This window comes from Emydura macquarii, unplaced genomic scaffold (assembly GCF_026122565.2).
Source record: "Emydura macquarii macquarii isolate MOO-44397 ecotype Brisbane River unplaced genomic scaffold, CSIRO-AGI_Emac_v2 contig_1483, whole genome shotgun sequence".
Classification (NCBI taxonomy): domain Eukaryota; kingdom Metazoa; phylum Chordata; order Testudines; family Chelidae; genus Emydura; species Emydura macquarii.
The window spans coordinates 21,451,719-21,474,698 of NW_027131620.1; the positions used below are offsets into that span (position 1 = coordinate 21,451,719).

At 45.3% G+C, this 22,980-nt stretch overlaps 1 long non-coding RNA gene across 1 annotated transcript in view; it reads right to left on the bottom strand.

Annotated features, from left to right (window-relative positions):
- LOC137157182 (uncharacterized) overlaps window positions 1-14,299 on the bottom strand; it is an 82,749-nt gene extending 68,450 nt beyond the window's left edge. The window contains exon 1 of the long non-coding RNA XR_010921024.1: window positions 14,186-14,299. This is a non-coding gene — a long non-coding RNA (uncharacterized lncRNA). The remainder of the gene's footprint in view (window positions 1-14,185) is intronic.
- Between the last annotated feature and the right edge of the window lie 8,681 nt (window positions 14,300-22,980).

A 22,980-nucleotide genomic window follows, 5' to 3' on the forward strand; every position in this document is an offset into this window, starting at 1 on the left:
AATTAGAAAGTGGAAAGCCAAAGCCTCGCTCCCCTTCCGTTGCTGTCACGGTACATCTCTGCACATGAAAACCACACTGAGCCCTGCCATTTTTTGCGGAGCTGGTACAGGAAGCGTGCTTTAGCCGGCAGCTTTCAGAGGAAAGTCATGCTTGGTGGTCAGCAGTGAATGATGAGCAACTTATTGGGGTGGGGGAGAGAGAAATTGGGTTCTGACGCCTTTGGTTGTGAAAACGAAGGCCTGATAGAGCCATGAATACTGAATAGGTAGGTGCTCTGTAAGCTACTGCAACTGACAGCTCTGCCAGTTTGCCCTGCAATTCCAGTCTTTACTCTCTCCTGAGCAGATACTGCCAATCAAATCAAATGGCACCACGGCCTTGTGGTGCAGACAAAGGAGCTTTAGGTTTTGGGTTGGAATCTGAGATCTACCAACTCCTTTCCATTTGATCCAAGCCAGTCTTGCACCAGAGGCAAACCTTTCCAGTGCTACAGAGAGATACTTGTAGGCTCCTCCCTCGTACATGTAAAAAATATACTAGCGTATTCACTACAGTAACATTCTTGGCAGCTGTAGTACTTGGGGCCATTGCTGGGAAAGACGCTAATGGTTTGATTAGGGACAAATAAATGCAATTTGCCTAATCTTATACCTCCTTGAATGCTGTGGATTAAAACTAGGAACAGACCGGAAGCTCTCCCTAATTCCTATATATTGCTGGCAGAAGCAGCCCTAAACCTGAAAGCACAGATAGGCTCAGTTTAAGCATAATGTTCCCACTCTTCCAGCTAAGTAGCAAGGGCGAGAGAGAAGAATGATGAGGAGCTTCACCCCCACAACATGTGATGCAGAAGGGGTTGTTCTTTCCCTGTCTGTCAGGAGCTGCTCATTCTGGGCTACCAGAGGCAGGTCTAGATAAAAACATGTGAAAGAATCCTCAACAATAGAGGTGAACAGGAGGCGTAGGGCTAAACACAGCTCTCATCAAGCCACTGGAGTTGCTCCTGTATAACTGAGAGCAGGGCCTGGCCCCATACATTCTTCAGTACTTTGTCTAGTTAAATAACTCAGCATCCAGGGAACATCTGATGGAGTCTATTTCACACTCTAGAAGTCTCCCAGGTGGAATGTTTCACCCTGTTTTTTCTTTAGCTAACTTTCATCTTATCACTCCTAGCCATAGCCCCTTGGACCTTCCTCGTTCCAATTTGAAGCAAGGTCTATGGTGCTGGAAGACCAATGCACTAAATCACAAACTCCTAGCATGCCTGTGTGTACACATTTACAAGCATGTTCAGGATTTTAAACCCACAAGGTCAGAGCCAGAGAACAGAGGCTGACCGGGCAGTTAGCAAATGTGTTTTGGGTTGTTCTGCTAAATTTTAAAAACACAGACCTTTTCAAAACCTGCCACAATAATGCTGTTTTCTTAATGATTGCCAATGGACTCACTTTTATTTGGTACCTTGTGCATTTACATATAAATTGCTGCATAATGGCTTTGCCTCCCTTCTCTTTAGCATTTGATGTTAATGAGCTGGAAGAAAGGTCATCTGCCTGAGATTAATGATGCTTTGGGGCCATGGCGAGAATGCTGTCCCAGAGAGAGAGCTTGGTTATGTCAGTTACTGCTTCCTTAAAAGCTATTCCATCTCCCCTTCAGGGTTTAGACCTGGCCCTGCCCTCCCCAAGCAAAGCATTTCACTGGCATGTGATGAAGGCCAGAAGTTGTTCAAGGGACTTTTCGTCCATCCCATGATACTGAATTGTCCCATTGTATTTCTTACAATTGGCCAGGTATCGGTCCAGACAGTGCTATGGGAGTTAACACAATGCCACCATTTCCTCTCCAGAGAACCAGGTTCAAATCTTGCTACCTACTACATACAAGTGGCATCAATTTGGTGGCTGCAACTCAGTCCTCTATCTAGAGCTGATGAATGTTGCCTAGACCAGGGGTTCTCAACCAGTGGTACGCGTACCACTAGTGGTACGCGGAAGCCGGCTCGGTGGTACGCGAGGCAAAATGTGCCGCCGAGAAACCCCGCCGCCGCCGAGAAAACCTTCCACCGTTGCTCCCCCGCCCGCTCAGAAAAGCCACCACTGCCGTTCTTCCCTCCCCCCGCCGAATCATGCCCCCTTGCTGCCGCCGAAAATGGGCAAATGGCTGTAGGGTTTCGGCAGAGGGCATTGATTGAAAATGCTTAATGTACTTATTTTCCGAGTAGTACTCTGGCCAGGTACAGTCAGGTGAAGCGGTACTCGACCTGACTCTACCTGACTGGAGTGGTACTCGGGGAAAAAAAGGTTGAGAACCGCTGGCCTAGACAATGCAGCCAGCTGCCACGTGATCTTGGAACAGGCGGGCTGGCTCTTTCTCAGGAAAGGCCCAGGACCAGAAGGTCAGTGATGTGATACAAGCCAGAATTGAGTTGCACTGGAAGGGGTGAGGGTATGGGGAAAGAGGATTGGAAAACTGGGTTGTGGTGCAAATCATGACCGAGAGGCACGGCAAGAGCTGCAATGGGGGAGGAGGGAGTCTGTTTTACGTGATCTTCCAGGTCCATTTCTCCAGCTGCCAGAAAGGGAGAAAGGAAATTGAATAGAAACACATCCAAAGAAATGTTTCTTGCCCCTGTACTTTGAGTTTGATTGGGACTCTCTCCCTGTGGGTGGCAATCACACCTGTGCGGAGGACCAACCCAATGCACACTTAAGTCTTCAAAATAGGGTTTTTTGCGACTTAAAATGCTGCATAGGTCCTTGTGCTGTCCTGCTGCATGGGGTGAATTGCATCCTGGTGAGCAGGCAGTTCCAGACCAGTCTGTTTTTTCAAATTGACCTTGATAAATTGGACAATTGGTCTGAAATCAACAAGATGAAACTCACTAAAGACAAGGGCAAAGAACTACACTTCGGAAGGAAAAATCAAATGCACAACTACAAAATGGGGAATAAATGGCGAGGCAATAGTACTGCAGGAAAGGATTTTGTGGATATAGTGGATCACAAATTAACTATAAGCCAACAGTGTGATGCAGTTGCAAAAAACACTAATGTTCTGGGGTGTATAACAGGAGTGTGGTATGTGAGACGAGGGAGATAATTGTCTTGCTCTACTCAGCAATAGTTAGGCTTCAGTTGGAGTACTGTGTCCAGTTTGGGGCAACACACTTTAAGAAAGATGTGGACAAATTGAAGAGAGTCTAGAGGAGAGCAACACAAATGTAACAGGTTTGAAAAACCTGCCCTATGAAGTTAAAAAAAAAAAAAAACTGGGCATGTTTAGTTTTGAGTGAAGAAGACTGAGGGGACACCTTATAACAATCTTCAAATATGTTAAGGACTGTTATAAACAGGACAAGGATCAATTGTTCTCCATGTCCACTGAAGGTAGGACAAGAAGTAATGAGCTTAATCTGCAGCAAGGGAGATGTAGGTTAGATATTAGGAAAATCTTTCTAACTATAAGGGTAGATAAGTCCTGGAATAGACTTCCAAGAGAGGGTGTGGAATCCCATCGCTGGAGGTTTTAAAGAACAAGTTGGACCAACACCTGTTGGGGATGATGGAGATGCACTTGCTCCTACCTCAACGTGGGGGGACTAGATCGGTGGTTCTCAACCAGGGGTACGTATATCCCTGGGGGTACACAGAGGTCTTCCAGGGGGTACTTCAACTCATCTAGATATTTGCCTACTTTTACAACAGGCTACATAAAAAGCACTAGCAAAGTCAGTGCAAACTAAAATTTCATACAGACAATGACTTGTTTATTCTGCTCTATATACTACACATGGAAATGTAAGTACAATATTTATATTCCAGTTGATTTATTTTGTAATTATATGGTAAAAAAGAAAGTCAGCAAATTTTCAGTAACAGCGTGCTGTGACACATCTGTATTTTTATGTCTGATTTTGTAAGCAAGTAGTTTAAGTGAGGTGAAGCTTGGGGTACGCAAGACAAATCAGACTCCTGAAAGGGGTACAGTAGGTTGGAAAGGTTGAGAACCACTGAACTAGATGACTTCTCAAGGTTCCTTCCAGTCCTATGTTTCTATGAATGACACTCATCTCTAGCTACCTAAAGTTTCCTCAGGGTTTCTACTGTAAGCTCATATTTCATGCACCCACAGAGCTGCCTCAGACTGGTTGATATGTGAGGATGACTTGAGTGTAAAGCATGCTGATGCTGGCAGTAGAGGATGGTGAATAAGAAAAAGGACAGCTGATTTAGTTGGGTTCCCTTCATGAAGGAATCATAGGTTGAATTTTACTTTTCACTTCAAGGCAGCAAAGAGGAGCTGATCAAGGGTAGAAACCATGGCTGCTGAAAATGATTGGCTCTGCCCTGCCACTCCCAGGGAATACTTCCAGCATGTGTGAGGGAAATCTCTGGCTGCTGAGCTTCTTCCCCAAGGAGCTTTGCAGGTGTGGGTGTGGGTGTGGGTGTGGATGGGCAGCAGGGAGGCTGAATGACCAGGACTGAGATCTGCATAATAAACAGGGCAGCAAGCAAAAGTCATCAGCTGATCACTATTCAGCAACCACATTCCAGCGACTTAGAAAGGCACAGGCCTGACTAATTTCGATGATTTCACTGGGATGCGCTTGTCGTCTCTGGAATTAGATAAGGCTTCCTTTGATCAGAGGAGTCTTCTTGTAAAGTAAACCTTTGTCCATAAAGAATTAATGCAAAGAGGAAGGCAGTTGGAGGATGGGAGAGAGAAGCAGGAGGAAGGATGGGAAAGTCCCATGTGAAAAGGTGTGGAATGAAATTCCATTAAGAGGGATAAGCTTTGAAGTGACAGAGCCAGAAGGCCTGACACACTCCAGAAATGCCTCTCTAACAAGCAAGGAAAACAAGAACTTCTGCTTTTGGGCAGGACTGCTAATGCTTTGCAAGGAAGGAACAGCAAATTCCTTCCTGTCACTGCCTCTTCAGAGCAGAGGCTCCCTGCTCAGGTGGTTTCTCTTTTTATCCAAAACGTGCATGGACAATCTTGTAGACAAGGCACTGGACAGGGAGTCAGGAGAGTTGGGTTCCAGCTCTGACACAAGATTCCTGTGTGGCTTTGAGCAAGTTCCCTTTTTGTGCCTCAGTTTCCCCATCCATTATATGGGGATAATACTAATTACTAGATGTGGTCAGACATTTTATATTTCAACTTTTTTTTCAGTGAAATGTGCCATTTTCATCTAAATTCAAACTTTCAAAAAGTGTGTCAGCTGATGAAATTTTGTTTTAAAAAAACCAACATGGAGCATTTTAATAATGCTGAAACATGCCTGTTCACATTTCAGAACGTAATGTTTTGACTTTTTGTTTAAAAAAACTTGGCGAAATAAAATTCATTGTTTTCTATCAGAAAAACATTTTAAAAGGTCAAAATCAGAATGAAATGTTTTGAATTTATTTAATTGAAATGTGTCAAATGATCCAATATGAATTTTTTTTTATTTCATTTTGTGGGAAATTTTGAATGTTTTTGTTTCAGAGAGGAGAGAGATGTGACCACAAAAACACAGACGTCAACTAAATGTGGGTGAGAAATGAAAAGGGGTAGGGACAGAGGTGAAACCAGATGTACAACAGAGAGCCAGAAAGGGATATCCCTTTCTGAGTGAGTGGTGCCATATGGACAGCTCTGAAGTTCTCTCTATACTACAGAGTTAGGTTGACATAAGGCAGCTTACGTCAACCTCCTTATATCGGTGTACACACTACAGCCGTGCTCCCACCAGTGTAAGTGCCCTACTGCACCAACATCATAACTCCATCTCCACAAGTGGCGTAGGGCTTATGTCGTTGTAGTTAGGGGGACGCGGTGTCCGTGTAGACACTGCAGGTTACTTACATCCCATGTGGGCTGTCATTCTTGTCAATTTTACAGCTCCATCTGGGAGCAGTGAAATTGACAAGAAAGTCACTCTGTCACCCCAGAGTGGGCAGGGGGGTTCAGCCAGAGCCCAGTTGCTCCCCTCCCCCGGGTTCTTGGCTCCCTGCTCCAAGCTCCCCTCTCTGAGTCCAGCTGTACCCGCCTGGCTCCTAACTCCCTACTCAGAACAAGGCTGCCCCCTGGGTCCTGGCTCCCCGCTGGGCTGCTGCCTGAGCTCCCCACCCTCCACCAGGAGCCCATGCGCTGCCCAGATTCCAGGCGCGGAGCTCCCCACTGGGTGCTCGGGCAACTGCTGTGTTCCTGCCGGGGAACCAAGAGCCTGAGGGAGCTGGGAGGGTGGGGAGTGGGGAGCCGAGAGCCCAGGTGGCTGCCGTGTTCTCAGCAGGGAGCCAGGAGCCCTGGGTAACCAGGAGGCAAGTGGGGGGAGGGGGCAGTTGCATGCACACCTGCATGCAGAGCTGAGAGATAGGGGCTCTCGGCTCCCCACAGGGCCCCTCTTAGGTCGGTGGAAGTGCACCGATGGAAGTGAGCATGAGCACCACCGACAGACGGAGGGGAGTGTGGGCATGAACCAAAGCAGTAATGACTGAGGTGGCTGTAATAGGTCAATTTAAGTTTGTAGTGTAGACACTCCCTCAGTCCAAACAAGGGTGGCTGCATCGATAGTATACAGTCCTCTAATGCCACCATACAAGTGGGCTGCAGCTCTTGGAGAGGCAAGAGGATGGTTGAGTCCATACGGCTCATTCACTCTTGGGACAATAAACGGGGAGGCAAATGGATACGGTGACACTGTGCCAGCACATGGGGTTTGTGACAGCTGGCTGTACAATGAGGTGATGAAATGAGATGATGAATCATTACCCTATCGGCTGAAACTGAGCAGTGCACGGTGAGATCCTTTCCAAACAGTCAGATTCCTGCCTTCATAAAACATTAACAGAGACATCTACCCCTTGGCTGAACAAAAGGAGTCAGACACTGCATCTTAAGAGCACTAACATACATGGTTTATAGTCTTACGGCATATAGGATTTTCCAAACAACAGTGAGGAGGAATAACAACTGGTGGGAGAAAGAACATGCTGGCCTTATAACACTAAGGGAGGCATCCAGCCTCATTGGGAATAGAATCAACTGGGAAATTCCTGGATTTTACTTTTCATTTCATAATTTCAAGTCAAACTAGCACTTGGGGTAAAATAAAAAGTGGCTCCCCTTCCTTTAACCAGGAAGACACTCAACCCTGAAAAAATGTTTCCAATTATGACCTACAGCTACAGCCCAAGAGCTGGGGAAAAAAAAAAAAAAAAACGCACAAGCTACAACCCTATTTCAAGGTGCTTTGCAAAGAGAGAAATCTGTCAGAGGCTTTAAGAGGGTGATATTTCACCCCATTTTCAGACACCATGTTTTCAGAAATCTGTCAGGAGAAGCAGCAAAGGAGGGAATGTCTTCCTTTTTCCCATACTTTGGCTTTTTGTGTGAAAGTGACACACTAGCTTATTGGCCAAGCAACTGGCCCCTGCCAGGAGAACAACCTGCCATGGCTACGGAGTGATAAATGCTGTTATCTCTCTTGCTCACAAAGTAGAGGTTGGTGCTTTTGGTGCTGAAAAGCCAAGGCTTGATCTCCGTAGCATCTGTACATACACAGCCACAGTTTGTTATTCAAGGCAAGGACAGGATTTTCCATTAGGAGTGAGCACCTTGATCATATCCAGAATTGACCTCTCCTTGTATATCCAGATTCTGGGAAACCTGATACGCAAGCTGGGAAAGTCCTGTGTGAAAGGTCATGGAGAGCTATTCAGTTAAGAGGGGTACGCTTTGAAGTGACAGAGCCAGAAGGCCTGTGACACTCCAGAATTGTAAAGATGCTTCTCTGACAAACAAGCAAGGAAAACTAGAGCCTCTGCCAGGGATCAGGACTGCTAAATGCCTCCACACAAGCTGTATGGACCTAGTCATGATATGAGATGGTCAGGAAATGATTTGGGTTTTCCTTTAAAAATTTTCATCAACAAACAATTGTGTAATTTTTTTTTGAAAAATTTTCAATCTAAAATTTTGGGTTTTTCATGAAAAACCTCATCCCTCCCACCTTTTTTTTTTGGTCAACCAATAGCCAAAAACAAAGAAACAAAAACTATGTGTCTTTTAGTTGCTGAAGATAATTTGGTTCTCCATTTTTTGATGAAAACCGGAACACTTTTGATGAAAGCAGAAAAATTTAAAGTAGAATAAAACAGAAGTTCTGCCCAGACACTTCATTCCCAAGATGCACAGCAACCACTGATAATCCAAGGATGGACTTCCCTAGAGAAGAGACTGCCAAGCATGTCATGGTTTGGTCACAAAGACAAACCTGGAGGACAGACTGAACCCATTTCACTTGTCACCAAAAGCCCAGATTTCAACTCATGAAAAGGAAAAATAGCTAAGACTATTTATTCAAGTTCTGCAGACATCTGAACTCAAACCCTGGGATTCAGGTAAACCCAAATACAGCTGGACATCGCTGTGTTTGTAATTATTCCTATATTTTTCATGGGTCAAAACAGCAAAAGATTGGATCTTTTTATATTCCCACAATCCAGGAGTTGTAACGCCATGAGAAGACAAGTTTAAGTTATTTCAGCTCCACAGATTGTGCCTTTAGGTAATAAAAATGCCCAGAGAAATGAGAAAACAGAGGCTTGTTTTCCAAAATGACTAGTGCTCTGAGGTGCATCAATTGCTGGGTGCCTGACTTGAGACAGGGCTCTCTAAATTCTCTCAAATTGGGCCCCCAACAAATTGAGGTAGGACGAATACTAGATCCCTCCTTGCTGTGGCACAGCAGTACACCTGCCAGCTGTTCCCTTATAGAAGGGACACTTCACTGGCATTGGATATGAGTGACCATGGAAACGGGAAAAGAGGCACCTAAACTCAAACAAATCAACTGCACAATATGCTGAGTTGCACCATGCAAACCTCAAAGATTTGGTGCTTTATCTAAGCATCCTAAAGTGTGGTTGCTTACCTAGAATTTGATCTAAACTATCCACACATTTTCAGTCTGCAAAAGTGGGCTGGGATGCAGGAAAAAGAGGTCAGCCGTTTGTCAAAGATATCAACTCCTCCCTACTTTCATCTGAGCTTGAAATACCACGAGAACACTTTCACAATGACATTTTGGAACCTTCACTTCCAGGCCTGGCATTTACACCATGGAACCATTCCTAATGTGGTGGGACAGTCTTTATATTTTACCAAAATACCATTTCCTGCTCCCTCTCCCTTCCACTGGGAGTCTCCAGACAATTCTCTTTCTTCAATTATTTTCTATGGAGTCAAAGTCCTTATTTTTCCTATCCTGTATTAGTGGTGTTAAATCCTTGTATTTGTGTCTCTGTTTTGCCTCCCATACATCTGCATCTATAGCCTTCAAATAATGGCAACTTTGATTTGGAATTACAAAGGAATTACAGAGGCAAGTACAAAAGGTTCAGAACAATGCACCGACCCATGGTACCAGCTAGATTCCCGTTGTGTAAGCTGAAGAACAAGGGAACTGAGCCATTCGCAGAGGACAGATAAAACATTTTCATGCAGGCTGGCTCTATAACATCCCTCCCCCAGGTTCCAAATCTGCAGGACAGTAACTGCAGTTGCTCCAGGAGCATCAAAAAAAGGAGCAGTGTTCTAACTCACAGGAAGGAGGAGGTAAAAACAAGGGAGTGGGGGGAGGTTAGATCCCCATTAAGGTTCTTGATCCTGCTGGAACATTTCAGAGAGTTGGGCAGCTCTATTTTTTGTCCTTTTAGGACTCCAAAGCAGCTGAATGGAATGTTCCCAAAAGGCATCTCTGTCGAGAGAATCTCTAAACAATAAATCATTACTGAGTGAAGTGAGAAATATTACAGAAATTACCAGCAATTTAGTATAATTTAGAGGACAACCTTGTCCAAGGAGACGATTAATCATTTCGCAGAACAAAAGGGAGGTAAACAGACTGAACAATAGATTCCCAATGCCAGGAAGAATGTTAATTCGCTCTTTTTATTGTTAGTATCATAATATTGTCATAAAAGTAGTTGCCTGAAAAAAAAGGGAAAGAAAGTTTTTGCCCAGCCCGATGGATTCCTGCCATTCTTCTGTTAGCAGGGCAGGTGGTTTCATTGGGAATATAGTGACTTCTTTTTAGACAACCCCAGGAAGTGTTGCTACAGCAGACAGGATCTACTTGCATTGTGGGAAAATTCCACCTGCCCATACCTCACACGAATCATCCTCAAGGGCTACAATTCTACATTTCTCTACGGCAATTACCCCAAATACCAAAGATTATTTCAGTGTTCTGAGAACATTTGAGGCTGTTCCTATTCAGTACTAGAGTATAATCTAGATTATAATTTTTTTTAGATAGGAACTGACTTTTCCTACATGTCTGTGCAGTGTCCAGCTCAATGGAACCCCATCCCAATGGGTGGCCACTGAATGGTACTGCAATACAAATGATAAGTGTAATTAAATATTCTTTATGTGGGAGTTTTCTTTGGTTGTACCTTTAGTTTTTAGTAGAGCTGGTTGGGAATTTTTCAGCAAACTCTTTTTCCTGAAGAAAAAAGGTTGATTCCATGAAACCAAAACTGTTTGTAAGGAAGTGTTGGTATTGACAAATGCCTAGACTTGAAAAAAAAGGTTGAAAAAAGTTTTTTAATTGTTGAAACGTCCTGTTTTGACATCTTCTAAACAAAAAATTCCAATTTACTGATTTAAAACAAATTTTCATTTCAAAATTTAAGCTAAATTATACTAAAAAAAATTTAAATGGCCCAAGTCAAAAGGAAACATTTCAGAATGATCAAACCAAAATTTTTTGATGGACCTGAACTTAAAAAAAAAAAAAAAAAAAAAAAAAACGATTTGTCAATTTGCAAAATTTTTCAAGATTTCATGCTTTTGGCCCAATTTTGGACAGGAAAAAATTTTGTCATCTCAAATATTTTCTCAGGATGGGAAAACCATTTCCCTCCCAGCTCTAATTTTTAGGCAGAGGGGTGTCACCTAATGATCTGAGCACAGGATTGACACTAAGGAATTCCTGAGTTCTAAACATCAATCTGACATTGACTGCCTGTAGCCCTGGGCAAAACACAAACTCTGTGCCCCAGATTCCTCATCTATAAATATAGGGATAACATTCAGGGGTGGTCTACAGAAAGTTTTTGTGCTGATTTGATTATACTGGTTTGGAACCTGATATAATTAAACGGGTGCAATCCCCTAGTGGGGGCACAATTATCCCAATATGAAGGTACTTATATTGGTATAGCTTGTTTTGACATAATTTCAGTAGTTTTGATATAGTTAAATCAGTACAAGAACTATGTGTAGACCAGCCATACTCTGGAAGGGTGCTGTAGGGATTAGCTAACGGTTGCATAGTGCCTTGAAGCTGAAAAGTGCTTTCTGTGTAAGCACTAAGTAGAAGAATACAAAAGTGAATTATGAATCTGTTTTTGAATAAAAGAGTGGAGTTCAGTTTGCTGTTACTCGTGGGGTCAGGTTATTCATTGTTTGAAAATATTTAAAAGGCTGTTGGGTAAACAGGAAAATATTCACAAATCCTAGAAGTTTCGCAAATTTAGCACAATTGTTTCATCTGAAAATTCGTATTGGACATTATCTGTTATTTCTTACACATCATGCGGTTCCCCTGCTTAAAAAATCCTCAGTCATCAAATCATGCAGCAGAAATTCTACCACCCACTCACACACCATAAAAAGGAAACAGCCAAAGTGAACATGGGCTGAAATTTGTTTACACACAAACTATTCACCAAATAATGAATACTTTTTGCAAAAATCAAGATCAATTTGCAACAAATTTTCCCAGTGAATAATCCAATCAATCAGTTCTAACTGCTGTTGAACTTTCACAATGGATGCCTGATGCTGCGGAAATGTCAACATCACAGTCCTATGGACAGAAGTGCCTGATTTAGCCACAGATCAGCATGAGTTTCCTCATATTGCCCTCCATCGTACCTCAGATCTGACCTGCAGAGTGACAGGGTAATTCAGTCTCCATAGCCTATTCAGTCTGAAGATTGCCAGCAAGGGGGGCCAACAATGCCAGCTGTGGGGATGGTTGCTGTAATGTGGACATCGGCCCACTAAGAACTGAGCCAAGAATACCAAAGACACCAAACAGATGTGTGTCCCATTCACTTCCAGCTTTCTGAACCACTCAGCCCACCCAGCTGTCAGCAGCCAGCTTTTCTGTGCTGTGCCTCCCTGAAAAAATCCAGAGTCCTTCCACCCCCTGCACCTACAGAGAGACAACTCCTCTTTGCAATAATTGATGGACACAATTCAGAGCAATTAGTATTTCAGCAGCAGGGCAAAGTGTGATTGTCTCTATTCAGCTTCCCTTGTATGGCCCTGAATTCAGAGTAGGCACTTTAGCAGTGGTCTCTCTCTTCCCATCATGAGCACAGCTATTATAATGCACTGTCTGCTCTGCTCATCAGGTACGAGGAGATGCTCCAAGGATCTTTCTGCAGCATCCATAGTTGCCCCATCAAGAGCCCCTCCTTGCCGGAAAATTCCCCACACTGCCTTCTACAGCAGGGACCTGTGAGTCTGATTTGTCTTGTATTTTTCCTGGCAGCTGTGTAGAATAGAGATGGGTCATAAGACTAGGCACTAAAATGAGACACCTTCACAGTTCCAGCCTGTCTGTCTGCAGCATTCAAGTTTGCTATTCAGAAAAAAAGACAATATTTGTTCTTTAAGTGCCCAATAAATGGCACTGGTAGCACACGCTCACAATGCAGAGAGAGCAGCTGGGTAGGTATAATTATGTCATTAAATTGGGCACACATACAACCAAGGGCTTTTCATTCACAAAAGCTCAGTCATGGGCTGCAGATCTCTTCAACTATGCACTGGAACTGAGCCAATGTGTAGGGGCTGACGATATCTGAAGTGGAAGGTTTCAAGAAGATTTAAGAGCCACCACAAAGACTCTTGCTCTAACTACTGCCTGGGTTCTAACCTCACCCAGCTCTCCCCTGAGTATTAGAAATACTACAAAGACTCCTAAGAGAATGATAGCTACTGCAGAGACTGTTATAGGAGAACGAATGCCACAGGGAATCCTGCAGGGGTTAAGCACTTCAAGGGTGCTTTTATGGATTATAAACACCACAGAGATGCCTACAGAATTTCCAACAGCCATAGGAACACAGGAAGAGTTCATTAAACTCCACCGAGATTGCTGCAAAATTATAGTATATGCAATTAGAGAAGAAGGGGGAGACGTGGGCTCAGTTCCCTATCCCCCTCATATACTTCCTATGTGACCTTTGGAAAGTCAACATGACAATCTGATTAAAACGTTAGCACCATTCAATATCAATAGAGTACATGTTAGACAGAATAAGAATTGGCTAACGGACATCTCACAAAGTCATTGTCAATGGGGAATCATCACTGAGTGGGAGTGGAGTTCCACAGGAATCAGTACAAGGCCTGATGCTATTCAACATTTTATCCAAGACCGGGGAGCAAACATCACATCACTGCCGGAAAAATTCACAGATGACACAAAGATTGGTGGAGTGACTGGGCAGCCATACAGAGTGATTTGGATCGCTTGGTAAGCTAGGCCCGTTCAAACAAAATGTGTTTTAAAGGGCAAAGCTGGACATCTAGGAACAAGGAATGGAGACCATGTCTACAGAATGGGGGCTTGTATCTGGGAAAGCAGTGACTCTGGAAAGGATTTACGAGTCATAGTGGACAAGCAATTCAGCATGAGATCCCTGTGAGATGCTGTGGGAACAGGGCTAATGGGATCAATGGATGTATAAACAGTGAAGTAATGAGGTGCAGGGAAGTGATTTTACCTCTGTGTACAGCACTGGGGAGACCAATATTTAAATACTGTGTACAGTTCAGATAGCCACATTTTTAAAAGGGTGTCCAAAAAATGGAGAGGGTACCAAAAAGGAACACAAAAATAATTTGGTGGCTGGAGAAATGACCTTAAAATGAGAAGCTTAAAGAGCTTCATCTGTTCAGTTTATCAAAAAGAAGATTGAGGGGTAACTTGATTACAGTATTGTGGCGGGGGCGGCTAGTTTAGCCCTCTCGTGGGTACTGTGCCCTCTTCGGCTATGACTTTGGCGTGCCTTGGTGGGAGCAAGGGGGCCCAGTCCCACCCTCTGCCCCGGGCCCCGACCCAGGGACCCTGTGTGGAGTAGTCTTCAAAAGTCCATGACTTACTCCCTTCCCTGGGTCACCTCTCTTTGGCCCCACTGCTCGCCGTCTGCTTCCTGGAACTGGGTGGGGTTCTCCCTCAGGCCTGTGCCCCTGGCCGTAGCCAGACAGGTACCCCTCCACACACACACACACACACACACACACACACACACACACACACACACACACACACACACACACACACACACACACACACACACACACACACACACACACACACGGGGTTGTAATAGGTGGCAGTGGTTGCTCCAAGTCCTGTAGCAGCTCTGCTCCTTCTCTTAACTCCCTTCCAGCTGCCCCTGTCTGCCTGACAGGAAGGCTTTTAACTGCTGGGGCAAGCTCCTTGATTGGCCACAGCTGGCTTAATTGGCCTAATTGCCCCAGAGTGGCCCCAGCTGGATCACCCAGGGAACAGGGATTTGTTCATTCTGGGGCTAATATAGACCCCCTCTACTACTCTCCTGTAGCCATCAGGTCTAACCCTGTCACAGTATATAAATACCTTCACAATCAGAAAAGACTGGGTGCTACAGGGATCTTTCATCTAGCTGAGAAAGGCACAGCAAGAACCAATAACTGGAAGCTGATGCCAGACAAATTTAAATGAGAAATTAGCATTCCTCCTCCCCCCACACACACCTTAAAAATTAAAAACAAAAAACACAGCAAAGCTGATTAACCATTGGCACAAACGGTCCAGGGCAGCGGTGGATTCGCCATCTCTTGATGCCTTCAAATCAAGGTTGATGTATTCCAGAACGGCATCTCAAGAGACCAGGTCAGTGAGGGGATATCACTGGACCAACTTCCGTTGGTGAAAGAGACAAGCACTGGAGCTCATCCTCGGGTCTCTGTGGCTCAAAAGCTTGTTTCCTTGACCACCAGAAGTTGGTCCAGTAAAAGATAGCACTTCTCCCACCTTGCCTCTCTGATATCCTGGGACCAACACGGCTACAACACCACTGCGGACAATTTCTGGAAGATATGCTTTAGCCAAACAACCATTATGCTTTTGTGAAACACAAGTTATTGGCAGCTGGGTGAATTTAATGGCCTGTGATTACAGGAGATCAGACAAGATGATCTAATGGTGCCTTCTGGCTTTAAATGTTACAGAAAACACTCAGCTTCTCTGCGCCTCCATTTGGCATCTGTACAATGGGGATAATAGCACTGTACTGCCTCCCAGGGGTGCTTTAAGGATAAACATGGTGAGGTGCTCTGATACTATGGCAATGGGAGCTATCTAGGTACCTAAAGGCAGACAGACAGACAAACGAATTGTCGCAATGCCATCTGTATGAGTTTTCACACATCAAGGTTATAAATAAAGTTTGGAAAAAAATGAGGAAATTTTCAGACAAATACTTGAGTAAGACTGAGGTTGTAAAACACAGGTTAATTGCTTTAAAAAAAAACTTCTTAGAAACGTATTGGCATTTAAAAATGTACTTGAAAGCTCAGAAATTCTTAGCTGAGTGTTTGAAAAAGTGAAGTGAAACAATATTAATTCTGCCCCTTCCACAAATTCTTTCCCAACCTCTGCCCATATCCTGGAACACCTTGGCCTTTACAACATATAATGTGCTACATTTGCCATGTCCACATACCCCCACTATAATATTCCATACTGAATACACTAATCTCTGAACTACACTGATATTACAGAGGAGAGACACAGCAAGCCCCAAACCATCATCTGTTTCACCCACCCTTTATGAGCCAACTACTCCCGACAGAAATACCCACTGTTACAATATCTCACCTTTGAGATACAGTGCAAAAGCCTGACCCCATCCCACCCTACCTTTCCACTACAATGAGAATATTGTGGTCTGCTCCCATCTGCCCTTTGGTATATAGTCTTCATGCAACCATCACTCCCTTTTATTCCATTACAATTAGCTGCATGGTCAAATTAGAAGTCAAGACAGGAGAGCCACTACAACACCAAATCCACTATGCCCACCATCTCTACAAAGGCCAATCACAGTTTTATCCATGGGAGTCACAGACATAAATATCCACATACTGCCAGATTTCCACCTTGACCCTATCCTCTGGCCAAATAATGACCAGACTCCCCAGTATTCAGCACAATCTACATGAGCTATGATCATCCCTACTGTATACAGAAGATATAAGGGAAATACAAGAACACAAGCAGAAATTGCAATCATTTTTATAAACGTGATGCTATGTCACTGGACAGAGTTTATTGCAATGGGGTTATGGTCCAAAGCTAAGGTTCCTGTGAATTTCCAGACATTCATACATTTCAGTTTATTTTTGGACTTAAAATCTTCAAACTTTCCAAACAATTTTTAAATAACTACACCCTGTAATAAGGGTTTCCCTCCCAGAGCAATTTGATCTATCTTTACAATCTTAACTCTCTCCTAATCAAAAAATTTGCCTGGGAATAATAAATTATGTCTTCAGCAGATTGATTTCTAAACAATATTGCCAGATTATAATATGCTCCAACAGCTGTCTTTAGTCTCATCTGTTCTGAATGTATTGACAATGCAGCACAACACTGGAAAGCCCACTGCTTGAATATTCCAGACTAGAGCAAGCAATGCACTGGTTGTACACACACTGTATAACTGTGCATTGGGCAAAAGGCACAGACACAACAAACTAACAGGTTTGTTCCATACACATCAGGGCACAAATAGGGGGCATTTAACAAGGCCAATGCTCCGTCCTTTCTGCCTTTTCCCTTTATTAAGAGCCAGATCCTGCCACCTTTGCTGAAGGTGAATAGTATCTTACTCCATGCGTAGTGCATTGAAATCAGTGCAGCTGCTCCTGGAGTAAGGTGCTACTCAGTATGAACAAGAGTGGCAGGATCTGGTCCTAAGATAGCAATTCTGTTTGAAGAAGGGGAATCAAATGGGGCTAGACAATGGGGCTCCTCTAGCACATGTTGATGATCTGTTAGACCCCCAGACAGCTCAGGAACAGAAGAGATTTAAAGGTGACAAAGCTCAGGGACAGCACAACAGAGGATCATGGCCCCTGTGGGGTGACACTACGCAACACAGGATGTGTTAGGCAATCTGGGAGCTAGGGAGACTGAGGACTGAGTTACCTAGGAGCTGGAGGTGCAATTTCCAGCTTGGGTAGGCATATCTGCACTAGCTTTCAGCAAGCTAGCGAGCTAAAAATGGAGTGCAGCTGCAGCTGGAGAAGCTAGCCCCTGAGTAGGTACCTGGAGTCTCAGACAGGACTGTACTTGGGGCAGCTAGACCAGCCGTGGTGTTTCTCACCCTTTTTGATACCAGCAACCGCCTTGCTGCCTTCCTGAACTGTGTCAGTGAGATCTCAGAGACTGGCGCCGGTCCGCAGACTGGTCGTTGAGAAACACTAAGCATTCCATCACCGCGGCAACACATCTATTTTTAGCACACTAGCTCAGTGAGAGCTAGCACAGGTATGACTACTTGATCTGGAACGTACACCTCCAGCTTCAGTGTAGACATGCCCTGAAAGAACCACAGGGTCTGTCTGTGTCCAGCAGCCTCAATGCAGAATCCACTGGATATCCAGTACAGAGTCTTGCCTCCCAGAGCCCCCCGACAACATCCCTAAGGCATTCATTCCGTCTACTTTCCAGAGGACTCACTCCCCTGTGTCTTGAGACAGTTCATGTCACACATTCCATTCACACTGAGCCCCTGGTTTGGAAGGTGATGGGCCCATGACCACCAAGGGATTGACAGCTTCCCCCATCTCAGCACACACTGTCTCTTGCTGTGGCACAGTCTGAATCATGTCACAGGCAATAGAGACGGTCATTAGTCGGAAGCCATAATTGCACCATTATCTGGTTCCATTTCACAGTCTTTTCCCTGCACAGAGGGAGGCTGATGGAGCAGCACACTGCTCTTGGCTCAGATGTGTCACTCAAACTCCATCTCATCGCCACTATCCCCCTCTGATCTTGCCCTTCTCACGGCTCCTGTTTACAGCCCTTCAGCCACTTGCCCTCCCCCACACTCCTCTGCTGTCTTAGCTCTCTGTCCCAGATCCTACAGATGGCTGATCTTCATCGTCTCCCCTCCTGTCTTTCCCCTAGCAATGGATTTTAGACATTGCCTATCTCCTATCCCAGACTGCCAATTCCGAATGCTTCCCCTGGCCAGCAAGTTCTTGTTCACATTCGGGATCTGTCTACACAGCAATTATACACCTGTTGCTGGCCCTGGCCAGCTGATTCAGGCTCATGGGACTTGGGCTAAGGGGCTGTTTCACGGCTATGTAGACTTCTGGGCTCGGGTTGGAGCCCAGGCTCTAGGACCCTGCAAGGTGGGAGGGTCCCACAGCTCAGGCTGCAGTCCAAGCCCAGAAGTCTACCCTGCAATGAAACAGCCCCACAGCCTGGGCTCCGTCAGCAGGCCCAGGCCAGCTGCAGGCTTGTCTTTGCTGTGCAGACAGACCCTAAGAGGCTCAGGTGCAAGGTCACCCATCTGGCTGCTGATAGTGCTTCAGGAAACCCCACTCTATGCGCCTGACTGCAATGTTGGACTAACACTGGGCACAGCTGCATGCGCTCAATGCAGCATACAGGCATTCCTGTTTCCTCACAACACCCTCTGAGCTGCATGGGCGGGCAGCATTATCCCTATGTGACCAAAAGAGGAAGTGACTTTCCTGCGGGCACGCAATGAGTCAGTGGCAGAGCCAGGATTAGAATTTGGGACCTCCTCCCTCCTTGGGGCCTTCTTGCCCCATAGAGCCAACCCCACAGAAGCCATAAGGCTCACTGAAATCTAGGGTGGGACCTGGTGGGGGGGTGTAATCAGTTCGGCATAGCTCATTAGCCAGAGTGGAGGTGCTCAGTAAAGCTACAATTTTAAAGGGCCCCAGTGGCCTGGGATCAACGCTGCTTGCCTCAACTGTGTTGGTAAAAACTCAGCACCACGTGCCTGGTTGAGGCCAAGAGACTGAGCTACTAGTTCTAGTGAGGGAGACAGGCTCCAGAGCGGGCTCCTGTATTCACTCTCCCTGTGCCTCATGGAGGTGCCACACTCTGGCTCAGTGCACAGGCTGAGGGGAGAATCCTGGCCCTCATTTCTAGTGCTGGAGAAGCATGTGCTCTCTTGGGAGGCATGGAAGTGCATCTGTTGTTCCTTTTGACCGCAGACCCAATACCACCTTCATAGCCATTGAAGGGAGAAAGGCGATGGGACTCGGAACGAAAGCGCACAGAACGAGGAACGCTTGTGGTACCCTGGAGGCCAGAGCAGGTTTACAAGCTTAGCTTGCGAGACCATCGAATGGCTTCACATGCATTTTGGATCTGAGTGTGTCCTGAGCTGAATCTCGCTCCCGGGGCAGTATCACATCACAGCAGTGCATAGCATTGTAGTACAATGACACCAACATCTCAGATAAGAGCGGGTCGAGGTTGAGGGGATCACCGAGACTAATTTTGCAGGGGAACTCCCAGATCCTATAGATCCCTGTGGAGTGGGCCTTCCAGCCCAAGACACGGCAGCATTCAGACGAGGGTCAAGAATACCAAGGGTGATCCCACTCGGGGGCTGGAGGCCCAGTACCACCACACAAAGAAAGGCACTGCGGATTAGGCATCTCTCAGGAAAAGCCATGTCAGTGACACACACACAGAGGGTGTGGGGGACAGAGGCAGCCTGGCTTACTCTGGCTTGTGATGCAGGCTTATAGGGTAGTTTTTTGTTCTGTGCTGGAAGAGAAAGGAAATGGAACAATCACCAGATGAAAACAAAATAATAAGCTACTTAGAAACATTGTTGGTGCCATTAAGAAAACTGCCCTCATCTGTCCTCATCACTGTCACTTATTGGGCATATGCTGGCAGCCACTGAAATGAAGGTCTGATTTCAGTGAGAATTTCTGCTCATTGCAGCAACCTAGATGGCTTTAATTAGGGCCTGATTGCTGCTTTCACGGCTGCAGAGAGTGTTAAGGGCCAGGTACAGAAATGTGTGTCCGTCTGAAACAGTGAGGCTCCAGAGAACAGTGAGTGGAGGGCAAGGTGGGGTGTCAGTGGTCAGAGAGGAGAGGATACAATTTCTCAGGTGCTTCTTTCTATATAAATGCTCCCTCCTGACGGAAGGCTGGGTAACTCAGACCGAGGCCTGGTAATGGTGGGCAATAGCAGAGCCTTCTTCCTCTAGCCCATGATCAATAGTGACTGAAAGTTGTTCCCTTCTGGTGGCTGTGGGGTGTCCTGCAGGAAAGCACATGTAGCAGTCTCAGTCCAGCTCCCTGCTGGCACCCTTGCTCATCACCTCGGCACAGAGGCCTGGGGCTGAGCGGAGGCATAGAGAATGAACCCCCCTTGTCCCATGAGGAGATCTTTCCAGGTCAAGACTGAGGCATCCTGGCAGGATGATGTGGGGAAACCCCCCCTGCTGAGGCTCACGGTCAGTGTGCTCTATGGACTTCAGTCTCTAGAGCTGTTGACTGATTAAATTCACCCCTATCGGACCGGGACACGTCAGGGACACAAGTTGGTAGCTCCTTCACAGAGCCATGAGTGCAGGCAAGCGCCGTTCACCAACATGCCCAACATCTACCCCTTCTTCCAGACCTTGGCATATGCCCACCTGCAGGTGGCCATGGTGGTAGTCCCTCTTTGCCCCCTCCACAACCTCTCAGTGAGGCTCTGGCTGCCTTTCTCCCAGCACTTGTTTGTTTATGCACAGCACACCTGCAGCCCCACAGTCTTAAGATCTCTTCATCATCCTCCTCTGGGCCCTGGCTAAGACGGCCGGCCATCAGCCTGAGGGAAGGAAGCCAGATAAGGTTGTGAATGGGTTTCTACAACGGGGTTGCCTGCAACAGCAGGTAACTGGTCTTGATGACTCAGGAGGGCCCTTTAAGTCCTATGGGGTGACTGTAACTGTGGTGTCTACCTCCCATCACTCCTTAAATCAGGCACCTGGACAGTGTTCCTGTGGGTGGCACCCACTGACTTCCTACATTCTTTCTCAGAGCAGTGGGTGTTGTCCGGGGTTCTCTGTTCTGGGTCTCCCTCGTCTGACCCTGTGCCCTGCTCCCCCATCCCTGGTTTTTTCATTCTTTGTCCCTTGTGACTAGTTTCTCTGTAGGTTCTGTGACCCTGTTGTGTTAATTTAGATGGAATAAATGGGTCCAAAGAGTCAAAGGTGTTAACATGACCCTGTCCTCTTCCAACATTAAACAATGTTAAATAAGGTTCAGGGTCTGGTACACAGAGACCATAGCCTGCTTGGTACCAGGGTGAACACACCATTAAAATCTTTTTAACCTTTTATTAAAGATACAGAGAAAAAGAAAGGACAGTTACATTTGAAATGTAAGGTAGTAAGTAAAAAATTTCATTTTAACAACATCCCTTGTTCCCTTTCCCTTTAGCTGTAGAAAGTCATTAGAAGGAAATACCTCCTTGTCTGACAATCTCTTAGATGGTACTACAGATAGTAATAACTGTCCTTTTGGGGGAAAAGAGAAAAAGTTAGTTGAAATGGGCTGATGCTGTTGTTATTATTATTATTCTTAAAGTAAGATCCCATTTCCTAGGAAACAAAACAAGCAAGACAAACACTCACAACAGGGGAAAGAAGAGAACAGCCAAGATAGAAAAATGCAGCTTCTATCTCTGACGCTGACTTTCACTTGCAATCTCACTGCTGAAAAACACAGGCAGAGCATACTGCGTTACCAGCCACTTCAAGACCTGGCAAACTTGTACCAGCATCAGTCTGTTTAGGACATTGCTTTTAGCTGCTTCTTTCTGGTCTTTGAGCTTAGACTACATTGTAGAAGATACAATCTTGGCCAGCGAAGCCAGATTCTTACTAGACAGAAGGCAAAAGAGGGATAGGAAAGAGGGGAAGGAAAAGAACACACCAAGAGGTGGGGTGACAAAGTTTCACAACCCAGGTGATGTGGAGGTGGCCACCTGGGTCCCTCTCTCTAGCTGGGTCTGGTCAGGACATCTCTAAGGATTAGAACAAAGGAGGTTCAGGGTTCCAGGAGATGGTGGGGGTGACAGCTATGAGGGCGAAGCTCACTCGTTCTTCTTTCACTCAGCCAGGATCACAATAGGCAGCTCCCTCTCCTTTCCTCCCCCCCCCAACAAGTCTCTTTCTGAGGATCCCCAAAGGGAGTGATGAGCAGAATAGCTCATCTCCTCATTATTTTGCCCATCAGTTAGGCCTAATTTCCAACACACCAATTTTGGTTCATTAATTTCCAGTCTCACGCTTGTTTGGTTTACCAGGCATGATTTTAACACAATTTGGCTTTTTGTTTGGACTAATTCAATCTGTCTCCTTTTTGCACCTTTTCCCATCAGCATTTATTGTTATAAGTTATTGTGGCATCTTACGACCTTTTACTCCTTTTTTTTTCCAGGGGAGCTCACACTTATGACAATGGGGCCAACAAATTTATCCTAATTATCACAACAGCCCCTCCCCCTCATTTTCTGCTTTCATCAGAGCCCAGCAACCCAGAACTCAAAACAGGTTGATTAAATTCACACACAACATGGAAAGCCATCATATATTAGGTCATAAAACAGTTCACCTGCGAAAAAGCAACAGCATATCACTCTGCTGAACTTTGTCAATAGCTACAGTATTGATACACAGTCTAAGGCTTGCAAGTCAAAAGTGGCTCTTTAATGTGTCTCCTGTGGCTCTTTGCATCACACCATATTAAAGCATTGTGTGATTTTATTAGTAACCAATCCAAGTTATTAACCAATTGGCATGCTTTTACTATGTTATTAACCGGTTGCATTATTGACTTGCACTAAA